The 16,119-nt window shown below is 45.9% G+C and overlaps 1 protein-coding gene across 1 annotated transcript in view; it reads right to left on the reverse strand.

Annotated features, from left to right (window-relative positions):
• Positions 1-16,119, reverse strand: part of LOC126212662 (uncharacterized) — a 742,156-nt gene that overhangs the window by 626,398 nt on the left and 99,639 nt on the right. The gene's annotated exons all lie outside the window — the stretch shown is intronic.

The raw sequence follows: 16,119 nt of genomic DNA on the forward strand, positions 1-16,119 counted from the left end.
CGAACTACTGCAATACAGCGAGCGCCACTACTGCCAGCTAAATAAAAGATCCAAACTATGGAAGGCACTAACTACTGATAGGGATAGTTAGCAAATGAAAGATATTAATAGAGAACAAACAATGTATTTACCTTAATATCATATATATATATATATATATATATATATATATATATATATATATATATATATATATATATATATATATATATATATATAGCAGTTCATGACAAATTTCAAAACTCCGCCATCTCTCTCCCCACATCCACCACTGCTGGCGGCTCACCTCCAACTGCGCAACGCTACGCGCTGTTCACATCCAACTGCCCAACACTACAATGGCAGACAACAATGCAAACTAGACACAGACTGCACACAGCACAGCCAGTGATTTTTATACAGAGCTGGCGTTACCAATAAAAAAACCTAAACAGCCTACTTACAAATCATGCAAATTTTTATAAGTGGGTAGAACGTTCGAAAATAGTCGCGACGCAGTGACTGACGAACACCGTTCTGGCCGACCAGTTGCAGTTTCAACTCCCTCACTTGAAAGTCGAATTGATCACATTATACGTTCCGACCGCCGTGTGACTGTGGAAATAATAGTTGATAAGGGTCAGGTTACAGGTCATAACATTATCTGTAACAAGCTGAGGTACCGCAAAACATGTGCAAGATGAGCCACAAAGGAGCTGACGAGGCTACACAAGGAAACAAGGTTGAGAGTGTGCACAGAGCTAAAAGAAGGTTACGAAAGAAAAGGTGAGCACGTCCTCAACAAAATTTCAGCTTGTGATGAAATTTGGGTTCACTATTATGAGCCAGAATGAAAAAAAACCATGGAGTGGAAGCACACCAACTCATCCGTCAAGAAAAAATTCAAAATCCAAGCATCAGCAGGAAAAGTCAAGTTGACAGTGTTTTGGGATGCAGAAGGTCCAGCTTTTATGATCATCTTGAAGAGCAGCGTACTATGAACAACCAATATTGCTCGGATTTGTTTTTAAACAAGGAGAAGCCAGCCGTGATAGAGAGACGTCGTGGATCTCAGAGGAGAGGTGATTCTCCAGCAAGACAACGCACCCGTAAAAACACCGACAAAATGGGCTGGGAAGTACTGCCTCATCCCACTTACAGTATTGAATTAGCGAGAACTTGGGGAGGCCTCTCACTGTCTTATAGACTCTTCGTAGGTGGCTATTCTTAAATAAGGGCATTCCCCGGCCTATCTCTGTGTGGTTACAGAGTCGTTCCGACGTCTGCATCTGGGGGCGCTTGGCGTATGGGGTCCGGATTTCTCTTGTTCCGCTGGTGCTGTGAGTTAGCAGAGGTGGCCCCCATGTGATAATGAAACGTCCCCTTTGAACAATTATACATGACTGTCCTTAAACTGACACACAATATTTTTAGCGCAACGCAATCTGACTTTCAATAATCCCTACAAAAGAGTGGCCCTGACTAACATTAACCTATACCTTTCACAAATCACTTACCTCACAAAAATCTTCGTTACTCGAACTACTGCAATACAGCGAGCGCCACTACTGCCAGCTAAATAAAAGATTCAAACTACGGAAGGCACTAACTACTGATAGGCATAGTTAGCAAATGAAAGATTTTAATAGAGAACAAGCAATAGTGTTGAAAAATCATAATATACGAGGGCCGTTCAGAAAGTAACCTCCGGTTGATTTAAAAAAATACACCAAGTTAAATAAAAATATTTTAATATATACATCTTACAACTACATCTTTGCACTATTTTTCTACATAGTCTCCATAGCGATTGAGGCACTTATCGTATCTCTTCACAAGCTTTGAAATTCCTTCTGCATAAAAATCACCCGCTTGTGCCTGGAGCCAGCCTGTGACCGCATCTTTGAGCTCTTCGTCGTCATCAAACCGCTGTGACCCGAGCCATTTCTTCAAATGCATGAAGAGGTGATAATCACTTGGCGCCAGGTCTGGGCTGTAAGGTGGATGGTTGATAACGTCCCACTTGAAGGACTCAAGAAGGGCCGTTGTTCTGCGAGCAGAGTGAGGACGGGCGTTATCGTGCAAAAAAACGATACCGGAAGTCAGCATACCACGGCGTTTGTTCTGTATAGCCCGTCGTAACTTTTTTATTGTTTCACAGTACACATCTTGATTAATAGTCGTACCACGTTCCATGAATTCGACCAACAACACCCCTTTGGCATCCCAAAACACCGTTGCCATCAGTTTTCTGGCAGAAAAATCTTGCGAGGCTTTTCTTGGTTTGGTAGGCGAATTTGAATGTGCCCACATCTTTGATTGTTCTTTTGTCTCAGGGTTCACGTACTTAATCCAGGTTTCGTCACCGGTCACGATTCTGTTTAACAATGGTTCTCCTTCGTCCTCATAACGTGACAGAAAGTCTAATGCAGAGGCCATTCTTTGAGTTTTGTGGTGGTCGGTAAGAATTTTGGGCACCCATCGTGCACAGAACTTACGGTAACCCAATCTTGCTGTCACTATCTCGTGCAAGAGAGTCTTAGAAATCTGTGGAAAACCAGTAGACAACTCCGACATTGAGAAACGTCGATTTTCACGAACTTTTGCATCAACTGTCTGAACGAGTTCGTCAGTCACCAATGATGGTCTACCACTCCTCTCTTCATCACGAACGTTTTCTCGTCCACTTTTAAATAAACGTACCCATTCACAGACAACTCCTTCACTCATAACTCTCGGTCCGTACACGGCACAAAGCTCACGATGAATAGCTGCTGCAGAATATCCTTTGGCTGTAAAAAACCTTATGACAGCACGCACTTCACATTTGGCGGGGTTTTCTATTGCAGCACACATTTCAAACTGCCACAAAAACTAAACTAGCGCAGGTACGACGTTCACTCGAAAATGGTTCAAATGGCTCTGAGCACTATGGGACTCAACTGCTGTGGTCATAAGTCCCCTAGAACTTAGAACTACTTAAACCTAACTAACCTAAGGACAGCACACAACACCCAGCCTTCACGAGGCAGAGAAAATCCCTGACCCCGCCGGGAATCGAACCCGGGAACCCGGGCGTGGGAAGCGAGAACGCTACCGCACGACCACGAGATGCGGGCGACGTTCACTCGACCACGGCTTGATGCCGACTGACCTGTTGAGTGCGTGAACGCACAGATGGCGTCGCTACTCCTCCCACAACCCGCACTGTGACCAATCGGAGGTTACTTTCTGAACCGCCCTCGTACATAGCAGTTCATGACATCCAGTCTTACAAATTTCAAAACTCCGCCATTTCTCTCCCCACATCCACCACTGCTGGCGGCTCACCTGCAACTGCGCAACGCTACGCGCTGTTAACAGCCAACTGCCCAACGCTACAATGGCAGACAACAATGCAAACTAGCCACAGACTGCACACAGCGCAGCCAGTCATTTTTCATACAGAGCGCTACGTGGCGTTACCAATAAGAAAACCTAAACATCCTACTTACAACAATAATACCGACCTGGAGTATACAATATGTGATTAAAAGTTTCTGGACACCCCAAAACACACGTTTTTCATATTAGGTGCGTTGTGCTGCCACCTACTGCCAGGCAGTCCACATCATCGACCTCAGTAGTCATCAGACATCGTGAGAGAGCAGAATGGGGCCCTCCGTGGAACTCACAGACATCGAACTTGGTAAGGTGATTGGCTGTCACTTGTGTCATACGTCTGTACACGAGATCTCCACACTCCTAAACATACCGAGGTCTACGGTTTCCTGTGTTGTAGTGAAGTGGAAACGTGAAGGGACTCATACAGCACAAAAGTGTAAAGGCCGACCTCGTCTGTTGACTGACAGAGACCGCCGACAGTTGAACAGGGTCGTAATATGTAATAGGGAGACGTCAATCTAGACCATCACAGAGGAATTACAAACTCCACCAGCATCCACTGCAAGACTATGACAGTTATTCGGGAGGTGAGAAAACTTGGATTTCATGGTCGTGAGGCTGCTCATAAGCCACACATCACTTCGGTAAACGCCAAACGACGCCTCGCTTGGTGTAAGGAGCGTAAACATTGGACGATTGAACAGTGGAAAAACGTTGTGTGGAGTGACGAATCACGGTACACAGTCGGGCGATCCGATGACAGGGTGTGAATATGGCGAATGCCCCGTGAACGTCATCTGAGTGCGTGTGTGGTCCCAATAACAAAATTCGGAGGCGGTGGTGTTATGGTGTGGTCGTGTTTTTCATGGAGGGGGCTTGCACCCCTTTTGGTTTGCGTGGCATTATCACAGTACAGGCCTACACTGCTACACTGATGTTTTAAGCACCTTCTTGCTTCCTACTGTTGAAGAGCAATGCGGGCATGATGATTGCACCTTTCAACACGATCGAGCACCTGTTCATAATGCACGGCCTGTGGCGGAGTGGTTACACGATAATAACATCCCTGTAATGGATTGGCCTGCACGGAGTCCTAATCTGAATGCTTTAAGACATCTTTCGGATGTTTTGGAATGCCGACTTCGTGCCAGGCCTCACCGACCGACACCTCTCCTCAGTGCAGCACTCCGTGAAGAATGGGCTGCCATTCCCCAAGAAACCTTCCAGCACCTGACTGAACGTATGCCTGCGAGAGTGGAAGCTGTCATCAAGGCTAAGGGTGGGCCAACAACATATTGAATTCGAACATTACCGATGGAGTGCGCCACTAACTTGGAAGTCATTTTGAGTCAGGTGTCCGGATACTTCTGATCACATAGTGTATATATACACTCCTGGAAATTGAAATAAGAACACCGTGAATTCATTGTCCCAGGAAGGGGAAACTTTATTGACACATTCCTGGGGTCAGATACATCACATGATCACACTGACAGAACCACAGGCACATAGACACAGGCAACAGAGCATGCACAATGTCGGCACTAGTACAGTGTATATCCACCTTTCGCAGCAATGCAGGCTGCTATTCTCCCATGGAGACGATCGTAGAGATGCTGGATGTAGTCCTGTGGAACGGCTTGCCATGCCATTTCCACCTGGCGCCTCAGTTGGACCAGCGTTCGTGCTGGACGTGCAGACCGCGTGAGACGACGCTTCATCCAGTCCCAAACATGCTCAATGGGGGACAGATCCGGAGATCTTGCTGGCCAGGGTAGTTGACTTACACCTTCTAGAGCACGTTGGGTGGCACGGGATACATGCGGACGTGCACTGTCCTGTTGGAACAGCAAGTTCCCTTGCCGGTCTAGGAATGGTAGAACGATGGGTTCGATGACGGTTTGGATGTACCGTGCACTATTCAGTGTCCCCTCGACGATCACCAGTGGTGTACGGCCAGTGTAGGAGATCGCTCCCCACACCATGATGCCGGGTGTTGGCCCTGTGTGCCTAGGTCGTATGCAGTCCTGATTGTGGCGCTCACCTGCACGGCGCCAAACACGCATACGACCATCATTGGCACCAAGGCAGAAGCGACTCTCATCGCTGAAGACGACACGTCTCCATTCGTCCCTCCATTCACGCCTGTCGCGACACCACTGGAGGCGGGCTGCACGATGTTGGGGCGTGAGCGGAAGACGGCCTAACGGTGTGCGGGACCGTAGCCCAGCTTCATGGAGGCGGTTGCGAATGGTCCTCGCCGATACCCCAGGAGCAACAGTGTCCCTAATTTGCTGGGAAGTGGCGGTGCGGTCCCCTACGGCACTGCGTAGGATCCTACGGTCTTGGCGTGCATCCGTGCGTCGCTGCGGTCCGGTCCCAGGTCGACGGGCACGTGCACCTTCCGCCGACCACTGGCGACAACATCGATGTACTGTGGAGACCTCACGCCCCACGTGTTGAGCAATTCGGCGGTACGTCCACCTGGCCTGCCGCATGCCCACTATACGCCCTCGCTCAAAGTCCGTCAACTGCACATACGGTTCACGTCCACGCTGTCGCGGCATGCTACCAGTGTTAAAGACTGCGACGGAGCTCCGTATGCCACGGCAAACTGGCTGACACTGACGGCGGCGGTGCACAAATGCTGCGCAGCTAGCGCCATTCGACGGCCAACACCGCGGTTCCTGGTGTGTCCGCTGTGCCGTGTGTGTGATCATTGCTTGTACAGCCCTCTCGCAGTGTCCGGAGCAAGTATGGTGGGTCTGACACACCGGTGTCAATGTGTTCTTTTTTCCATTTCCAGGAGTGTAGATTCTTCGCACAAAACTAGCAGCTGAATCTTTATAATTAGTCTTTCACAAGTTACTTGTGTCTGTCGTCAAGGGTCTCGTAGTTCAGATTTTTCAGTATGTCCACCATGATCTCTCATGTGCCAAACATACATGTTAGCTCTCACGTTGCTCTTCTTTTGTATATGTTCAATATACCCTGTTACTCACCGAGTCAGGTGGCGCACTGGTTAGCACACTGGATCCGCATTCGAGAGAACGACGGTTGAAACCCGCGAACGACCATCTTGATTTAGGTAATCCGCGATTTCCCAAAATCGCTTCACGCAAATGCCGGGACCAATGATCTCGTTGTTTGGTTTCCTCCCACGAATCAACCAACCAACCCTGTTACTCTTACTTCACACAGTTGTATATTTGTAGACATTAGGGAATGAAACTTCCTGGCAGATTAAAACTGTGTGCCCGACCGAGACTCGAACTCGGGACCTTTGCCTTTCGCGGGCAAGTGCTCTACCACTTGCCCGCGAAAGGCAAAGGTCCCGAGTTCGAGTCTCGGTCGGGCACACAGTTTTAATCTGCCAGGAAGTTTCATATCAGCGCACACTCCGCTGCAGAGTGAAAATCTCATTCTGGATTAGGGAATGATTTTCATGGTATTACAGGGATCTATGGAGGGCAAAAACTGTGGAGGAAGGCAAGAGATTGGAATACACCCGGCAAATAACTGAGGACGTAGGTTGAAAGGGGTACTCTGAGATGGAGAGGTTGGCCCGGAATAGGAATTTGTGGCGGGCCGCATCAAACTAGTCAGAAGACTGGTGATTCAAAAAAAGATGGAAGGTAAACGATCTCTGCTCTAAATTACATTTCCCCATTTCCCCAATATCCTACCAATGATTCACTGTCTGCCACTCGCCTTACCTACGACAGATCCAATGTGATCATTCCATCTGATATCCCCAGAATTAATACACACAGCTATATGTGTTGACTGATTCCATTTGTGACTCACAAATGATGTATCCTTAGCATACCATTTTTCTGTTTCTTTGTGGGGTGTGTAGTTTTACATTTATGTTCATATAAAGTAAGTCGCCAATCTTTGCACCACTTTTAAGCCTTGTCAAGATCTGACTCGATATTTTTGCAAATTTCTTCAGACAGTACTACAATATAAAACATGGACGCACTTCACTGGGCATGCATGAAGTTATTTTTACATCATACGATGACTCTACCTCCAAGATAACATCCTGTGGCCTCCCTACGAAGAAGTCCTGAATTCAATCATGAAATTTGTTTGTTTAGCGGCGTACTATTGTTAATAAACATTCACGAAGTACCAAGTTAACCTGTTTTCGGACGACAAGAAACACTGCTCCAGTTAGTTTTTGCATGAATAATGTTTTCGGAATATGTACTAGTTGGTTTTCTCTCTCTCTCCCTCTCTCTCTCTCTCTCCCTCCCTCCCTGCCTCCTCCATAGCAATAGAAAGAGGCAGTATGGGGCAAGATACGGATGGGTAGACAGGCGGGTAGATAGCTTAGTTGGTAGACAGATGGACAGATATCCATCCGTCTAACCACCTACCCTACCTAGATAGATAGAGTATCTGTCTATCAAACAACCTACGTCTCTGCCTGTCTAACCATTTGTATATTGCCTCATACTGCTTTCTTTCTATTGCTTCCACTCTTCTGATCTCTATATTTCTTGGTAACACAGTCTGCTTAGTACATGAACTACTGGTATATAATACTAATTACAATATGCTGTCACAATGTCTCTGGAGACAATAGTGATAACCTTTTGTAATTTAATTTCAAGTGAATGTCACAGATTCGGTATAATTGGTCATCTTCAGATACAAAGTAGAATAAATAGAAATAAAACCGTTAATTTCTACCTATCATCCAAGCTATTTGTAGTAGTACACGACAGAAACAGATATAGATAACTGTATCATGTGACCTAATATACAGGACTGTTACTGGCCTCAGCTGGACTGTAAAATTCGTAGCTTATGTGAATGATTGATGATGGTAGAAGATGGTCGACGATGATTATTGTGACGATGATGAATATGATTATTTCCTCGTTTGAGCTACTTCCAAATCTGCAAAGATGTAGCGTAGTTGGCATACCAACTAAAATATAGTAAGATATTATGAAATATGACATGTTTTAAGCAGCCCAGTGTGTGTTATATTCTCTCAAATTCTCTCATATTCTCTCAGATATGCTACATAGTGGCAATGGAAATGAAGTCGAAAGAAGTAAACCTGCTCTCACCTGGAAGATGGGTCTACAGTGCTTTGCTAGGTTGTCCCATAGAAAGTAGTATGCCCTAGTATTCCTCTGATATCACAACTGTGTTATCTAGCCAATTTGACATGAGGAGGAATGTTCGAAAAGGGGAAAGAAATTAGGTGGTAGAACGAAAGATTGGATGAGAGGAATATTATGGTGGGTGGAAGGTTAGATGGAAGGCTGACAAAAAGAGGAGGACTGAAGAAGAACAGATATTTAATTAGGAATAAGATTAGCATAGTTCAATGCCAGGATGGAGCGAGGATGAAGGGCTATGGGGGAAAGTAGGAAAGGAGGAAAAGAGGAGGCACATTAGCAAAAAGAGGAGTTGGCAAGAGACGGTTACCAATGGTAAGTTATAGACTAGAAGGGGATATGTGAGGAGGAGAGGATGCTTTTCATCAAGAAGAGAGGGAGGAAAGAAATGCCAGAAGGGAGGAAAGAATCAAGGAATATTAAGAGAGAGGAAATATGGGAAAATCTGTGGTTAAACTAGCTAGGTGGTATGAAAGACATACAGCAAGTGAACGATTACTTTACTGCTCACAAAGTGTGCATACTTTGTGATAAATAAAGTCATTCTTCACTTGCTGTATGATTTAATATACGACCTAGCCAGCTTAATGACAGATCTACGCACATTTAGTAGAATGGTCACTAGACTCCTAAGCTACTGTTTCACAATTTGTTATAAAAAGAGAAAGTTGCTAATAGGGAAGTTAGGAGGAATGGAACTTAGGCGGGTATGAGGCTAGAAGGAAGCGAAGTTAGTTTGGTAGAGGGTTAGGAAAGAGTACAGTTAACAGAGAGAAAAGTAAGGAATTTGGGATTTGTGGAGGAGGGTAAGTAAAGTGGGAGGGGGGTTAGGAAGGAAGGGTGATAGGAAAGTAGGCTAAATAAGAGGTAGGTTGAAAGTTAGAAGAGATTGTGTCCAGGAGGGATACAAGTTATGTGAGTGGAGAGTTGCAATTTATGTGGTTTAGAGGAGAGAAAGCAGTCACATCAACGAAGTAATTCAGCTTGGAGGCTAGTATTGAGGGAGATTACGATGGAGGTAAGGAAGGTGGGTGAATAGGTGAAATGGGGTTTAAGAGGGAAGGAAGTAAGATGAATCAGAGATTATGAGGGAGAGAAGTAAGGTGACTGGTATATTTGTAGAGAGGGAGATCAGGGGGGAGGGAAGTGAGACAGTTGGTACGTTTGGGTGGAAGAATGTTGGGTAAGAGGGTAGTAACATGTGCATGGGATGACAGGAAAGAGGGACTTAAGAAAGTAAGGAAGTCAGGTTGGTGGGAAATTAAATGGGTGGGAATTAGATGGGTCGGAATTTAGATGAGTAGGAAGTTAGACAGGTGAGAAGTTAGGTGGGTAGGGAATTAGGTGGGTGGGGAGTTAGGTGGGTGGGGAATTAGGCACGTGGGGAATTAGGCATGTGGGGAGTTAGGCAGGTGGGGAGTTTGGTGGATGAGAAGTTTGGTGCGTGGGAAGTTTGGCGGGTAGGATCTTTGGCAGGTGAGAAGTTTGGTGAGTGAAAAGTTAGGTAAGTGAGAAGTTAGGCGGGTGGAAGTTAGCTGGGTGGGAAGTATGGTGGGTGGGAAGTTCGGCACGTGGGAAGAGAGATGGGCGATAAGTTAGGAGTGACATAACTAAGATGAGTAGGAGATTAAAATGGGTTTCAGGAGGGAAGAAAATAATGTGCATGGGATGTTAGGAGGGAAGAAAGTTAGGAGAGGAAATTTAGGTGCAAGTGAGGTAAGGAGGGAAGTTAGTGGGGAGGGAAGTAAGACAGCTGTGAGGTTAGGAGGAAGAGACGTTAGGAAATACTCATAGATTAAGTAAGAGGTGAACGAGAGGACAAGAGAGATGGAGCTTAGGAGGAGTGGGAGCTAAATGGATGTGTGTGTGTGTGTGTGTCTGTGTGTGTGTGTGTGTGTGTGTGTGTGTTTTAGGCTAACAGAGGGAATGGACCAGTATTTTCAGGTGGTAAGCTAAGATTGGTTGCAGTCCATTCAGAAAAACCACTGTACACCTGAGAGTGGCTGACTGGATAGTAAAGTCGCATCCAGTAATCCTCGCCCACAGCTTTGCTCATCTTGCTGCCTCAGGCGCTGGTAAACATTTGAGTTTGCTGTACCATAGCCGTAGGGGAGCTTTGCTAATTACGTCGCTGTAGTGGGGAAATTAAAACGAATGAAGGAGAGACGAAAGAACACATCTAGTTGGGAAACCGCCTCGACAAGAACTTTTCAATACTGCATCACTACTTTCTGAGGGCTCGTTATTGTTCTATATTAAGCTCTTTACATTCAGCTGTTGAGTTTTGTTTTCGTTTCTAGCACTGAGAAATAAAAATCTGAGAGCTGTCCTGCACTAGAAAAAGATTGATTCTCTATTATCAGTAAGGACTTAAAAATAAAATTCCTAGAAGACTGTTGCTCTCCTAGTTTTTGTGTGGAAATCTTGATGAAATTCACTGACGTGAAGTCTTCCATGTCTGATTCTGTGAAGTGAATCGATGAGAGGGGATTAAATTGAAAAATGAACGTAATTTGGAAACGCAAAGAATTCCACAGTTTTTAATTAAAAAGAGCCTGTGAGACGGATTGTACACCTCTCTCTCTCTCTCTCTCTCTCTCTCTCTCTCTCTCCCTCTTTTCCGTCGCGGAATAACGGAAATGTGGTTGAAGCTAGCTCATGGGATTTCAGCGTCAGAAGGGAGAAACGGCCGAAAATATGAACAATAGAAGTCCAGGGAGACTGTTGGAAATGCATCGCCACTGAATGTTCCAGCCGACCACACATCCTGAATTATTTTTTTCGGAACTTCTAGGAGTGGAATGCATTTTTCACGATACATCACCACAGGAGGGTACGCAGTTAAAACTACTGAATGTTTCAAAATGCCATTAGACTTCATGAATAATTTAATAATTCTGATACTAAGAAAGAAATCCAGTTGGATGTGTGGGTGTTATATATTCCTGTCAGAGAGGTCACAGATCGTATTAACTGATGGAAAGCCATCGAGTAAAACAGGAGTGATTTCTGGAGTTCCCCAAGGTATTGTTACAGGGCCTTTGCTGTTCCTTGTCTGTATAAACGATTTGGGAGACAATCCGAGCAGCCATCTTGTTTTCAGATGACGATGTCGTTTTTCGACTAGTAAAGTCGTCAGAAGATAAAAAAAATTGCAAAACGATTTAGAAAAATATCTGTTTGGTGCGAAAATTGGTAATTCACCCTAAATAACGAAAAGCGTGAGGTCATCCACGTGAGTGCTAAAATGAATCAGTTAAACTCCGGTTAGACGATAAATCAGTCAAATGTAAATGCTGTAAATTCAACGAAATACCTAGTAATTACAATTATGAGGAGCTTAAACTGGAAGGAACACACATAAAATTTGGCGATGAAGGCTAACCAAAGACTGTGTCTTTTTGGCAGGACACTTAGAAAATGTAACAGATCTACTAAGGAGACTGCCTGCACTACGCTAGTCCGTCCTCTTTTAGAATACTTCTGCGCGGTGTGGGATCCTTACCAGATAGGAGTGACGGAGCACATCGAAAAAGTTCAAAGAAAGGCAGCAGGTTTTGTATTATCACGAAATATGGGAGAGAGTGTAACAGAAATGATACAGGATTTGGACTGGAAATCATTAAAAGAAAGGCGTTTTTCGTTGCGACGGAATCTTCTGACGAAATTCCATTCACCAACTTTCTCCTCCGAAGGCAAAAATATTTTGTGGACTCTGATTTACAGAGGGAGAAACGATCGCCGTGATAAAATAAGGGAAATAAGAGCTCGCACAGAAATATATAGGTGTTCGTTTTTCCCGCGCGCTAAACGAGATCGGAATAACATAATTTTGCAGATGGTTCGATGAACCGTCTGCCACACACTTAAATGTGATTTCCAAAGTATCCATGTAGAAGTAGATGCACATGAAGAGTTAAGCGAGTATAGGTAAGAGCTGAACATCAGTTCAACGTTTTATTTTCGTTTTGCCGATCGTAGTGATTTAAAGCAGCCCTTGATTTTCGGAGGTTATGTTATAGTGTTTATACACTCCTGGAAATGGAAAAAAGAACACATTGACACCGGTGTGTCAGACACACCATACTTGCTCCGGACACTGCGAGAGGCCTGTACAAGCAATGATCACACGCTCGGCACAGCGGACACACCAGGAACCGCGGTGTTGGCCGTCGAATGGCGCTAGCTGCGCAGCATTTGTGCACCGCCGCCGTCAGTGTCAGCCAGTTTGCCGTGGCATACGGAGCTCCATCGCAGTCTTTAACACTGGTAGCATGCCGCGACAGCGTGGACGTGAACCGTATGTGCAGTTGACGGACTTTGAGCGAGGGCGTATAGTGGGCATGCGGGAGGCCGGGTGGACGTACCGCCGAATTGCTCAACACGTGGGGCGTGAGGTCTCCACAGTACATCGATGTTGTCGCCAGTGGTCGGTGGAAGGTGCACGTGCCCGTCGACCTGGGACCGGACCGCAGCGACGCACGGATGCACGCCAAGACCGTAGGATCCTACGCAGTGCCGTAGGGGACCGCACCGCCACTTCCCAGCAAATTAGGGACACTGTTGCTCCTGGGGTATCGGCGAGGACCATTCGCATCCGTCTCCATGAAGCTGGGCTACGGTCCCGCACACCGTTAGGCCGTCTTCCGCTCACGCCCCAACATCGTGCAGCCCGCCTCTAGTGGTGTCGCGACAGGCGTGAATGGAGGGACGAATGGAGACGTGTCGTCTTCAGTGATGAGAGTCGCTTCTGCCTTGGTGCCAATGATGGTCGTATGCGTGTTTGGCGCCGTGCAGGTGAGCGCCACAATCAGGACTGCATACGACCGAGGCACACAGGGCCAACACCCGGCATCATGGTGTGGGGAGCGATCTCCTACACTGGCCGTACACCACTGGTGATCGTCGAGGGGACACTGAATAGTGCACGGTACATCCAAACCGTCATCGAACCCATCGTTCTACCATTCCTAGACCGGCAAGGGAACTTGTTGTTCCGACAGGACAATGCACGTCCGCATGTATCCCGTGCCACCCAACGTGCTCTAGAAGGTGTAAGTCAACTACCCTGGCCAGCAAGATCTCCGGATCTGTCCCCCATTGAGCATGTTTGGGACTGGATGAAGCGTCGTCTCACGCGGTCTGCACGTCCAGCACGAACGCTGGTCCAACTGAGGCGCCAGGTGGAAATGGCATGGCAAGCCGTTCCACAGGACTACATCCAGCATCTCTACGATCGTCTCCATGGGAGAACAGCAGCCTGCATTGCTGCGAAAGGTGGATATACACTGTACTAGTGCCGACATTGTGCATGCTCTGTTGCCTGTGTCTATGTGCCTGTGGTTCTGTCGGTGTGATCATGTGATGTATCTGACCCCAGGAATGTGTCAATAAAGTTTCCCCTTCCTGGGACAATGAATTCACGGTGTTCTTATTTCAATTTCCAGGAGTGTATTTACATTTCATCCGTGCAGATCGTAAATATGGGCAGAATAAGGAAGTTTAACAACAGGAATTAGTTTAAAGGTACGAGAGGACCTCTGTCAGTTTTTCTGTTCCAAGGGCCCCAAGTCATTGTGTAAGTGACGAATGTAGACATAACAATCCCGTGCCAATGTCACTAAAAGATGTTATAAATCTTAGCTATACAGACTTAGCCAGTAAAAACTAGTGAAACCTGGTAGTCAAGGAAGGCAGGATTTGGTTACGATTGTGGACGGGGCCGTAATCAGCTACTATTGGTTCTCTTTTGCAATTACACACATTTATTTTAAAACGGTAATTCCAGACTCAGCAATAAATCAAGATATCACACGTTATTAATGAAGGGATAAGAAACTGTGTAATTGATAGTGCTTTAGTGCGTTACAATTTACCAAATGAGCAGAAAATACAGACACAGCAAATAATGTTTTAAGAACAAGCCAATGTGATCCCAATTAGAATTTTAAGGCAAGTAACCACAGTCACGGCTGAAGGCCTTTAACGCCAAGTACGGCCATAACATAAAATTTAACAAATAGAAGCGATTTCATAAATTCACTGTAGCTCCATTCATTGACATATGGTCACGACACACTACAGATACGTAGAAAAACTCATAAAGTTTTGTTCGGCTGAAGCCGCACTTCAGGTTTCTGCCGCCAGAGCGCTCGAGAGCGCAGTGAGACAAAATGGCGACAGCAGCCGAAAAAGCGTATGTCGTGCTTGAAATTCACTCACATCAGTCAGTCATAACAGTGCAACGACACTTCGGGACGAAGTTCAACAAAGATCCACCAACTGCTAACTCCATTCGGCAATGGTATGCGCAGTTTAAAGCTTCTGGATGTCTCTGTAAGGGGAAATCAACGGGTCGGCCTGCAGTGAGCGAAGAAACGGTTGAACGCGTGCGGGCAAGTTTCACGCGTAGCCCGCGGAAGTCGACGAATAAAGCAACCAGGGAGCAAAACGCACGACAGCCGACGGTTTGGAAAATCTTACGGAAAAGGCTAAAGCAGAAGCCTTACCGTTTGCAACTGCTACAAGCCCTCACACCCGATGACAAAGTCAAACGCTTTGAATTTTCGGCGCGGATGCAACAGCTCATGGAAGAGGATGCGTTCAGTGCGAAACTTGTTTTCAGTGATGAAGCAACATTTTTTCTTAATGGTGAAGTGAACAGACACAATGTGCGAATCTGGGCGGTAGAGAATCCTCACCCATTCGTGCAGCAAATTCGCAATTCACCAAAAGTTAACGTGTTTTGTGCAATCTCACAGTTTAAAGTTTACGGCCCCTTTTTCTTCTGCGAAAAAAACGTTACAGGACACGTGTATTTGGACATGCTGGAAAATTGGCTCATGCCACAACTGGAGACCGACAGCGCAGACTTCATCTTTCAACAGGATGGTGCTCCACCGCACTTCCATCGTGATGTTCGGCATTTCTTAAACAGGAGATTGGAAAACCGATGGATCGGTCGTGGCGGAGATCATGATCAGCAATTCATGTCATGGCCTCCACGCTCTCCCGACTTAACCCCATGCGATTTCTTTTGGTCGCGTTATCTGAAAGATTCAGTGTTTAAACCTCCTCTACCAAGAAACGTGCCAGAACTGCGAGCTCGCATCAACGATGCTTTCGAACTCATTGATGGGGACATGCTGCGCCGAGTGTGGGAGGAACTTGATTATCGGCTTGATGTCTGCCGAATCACTAAAGGGGCACATATCGAACGTTTGTGAATGCCTAAAAAAACTTTTTGAATTTTTGTATGTGTGTGCAAAGCATTGTGAAAATATCTCAAATAATAAAGTTATTGTAGAGCTGTGAAATCGCTTCAATCATCTGTAATAACCCTGTACAATAATAAAACACAAGGGCTAGTCACAGACGGTGCTCCAGGGATCGACCTCTGAGTAGGTAGCTTCTGCTACGGCCACAGGTTCGAATCCTGCCTCGGGCATGGATGTGTGTGATGTCCTTAGGTTAGTTAGGTTTAAATAGTTCTAAGTTGTAGGGGACTGATGAGCTCAGATGTTAAGTCCCATAGTGCTCAGCCATTTGAACCATTTTGAAGTCTTTTTTATTAAAAATGAAATTCCCCCGGCTGTACTTAAGATTTTATATTTAT

Source organism: Schistocerca nitens, chromosome 11, assembly GCF_023898315.1.
Source record: "Schistocerca nitens isolate TAMUIC-IGC-003100 chromosome 11, iqSchNite1.1, whole genome shotgun sequence".
Classification (NCBI taxonomy): Eukaryota; Metazoa; Arthropoda; class Insecta; order Orthoptera; family Acrididae; genus Schistocerca; species Schistocerca nitens.